The sequence below is a fragment of the Haplochromis burtoni genome, unplaced genomic scaffold (genome assembly GCF_018398535.1).
Source record: "Haplochromis burtoni strain Fernald_Lab_line unplaced genomic scaffold, NCSU_Asbu1 Contig_1798, whole genome shotgun sequence".
NCBI lineage: Eukaryota > Metazoa > Chordata > Actinopteri > Cichliformes > Cichlidae > Haplochromis > Haplochromis burtoni.
The window spans coordinates 13,692-14,222 of NW_024584159.1; positions in this window are offsets into that span (position 1 = coordinate 13,692).

Consider the following 531-nt stretch of genomic DNA (forward strand, 5'->3'; position numbering starts at 1 on the left):
AACTACCAACATAATCTTCAGTTGCAGCCCTGACTGATACAGGTACATACTGGCATGGTCCCTCTGTCCTCGTTAGTCTGACCTCCCATTTCGGTCTTCAGTTACTGAAAGACGGCTCCTTATATCCGTGTTTGTGCAACTTGGCTTTGAATGAGAAAAACTTACTAACTACATCCCCTTGGTTGGAGAAGCCCGTGCTGGAGAGCAGTGGGCTGTTTTGTGTTCTTGGGAACACTCTCCTGAACTGTTTGAGAGAGTCTTGCGTTTGAGTCCGGTCTGATTTTGATCCTTAACAACATATTGTGCACTTAGTAGGAACCACAGGTAATAAACCATTGCATCAAAGAGCCAGTGGTTTGAAATTAAAAAACGTCAAACTGAAAATAAGTCTCTCGTCCACGTTGCAAACAACATGATAAGTCAAGCAGAATTTGTGTAAATTACCTGCCACTCATGATCGATAAGTTGCTGTGGACTTTTACTGCGCAGACAGTCTATTATCTCGGTGTCGTTTCCTCCGTTGCAACCGAC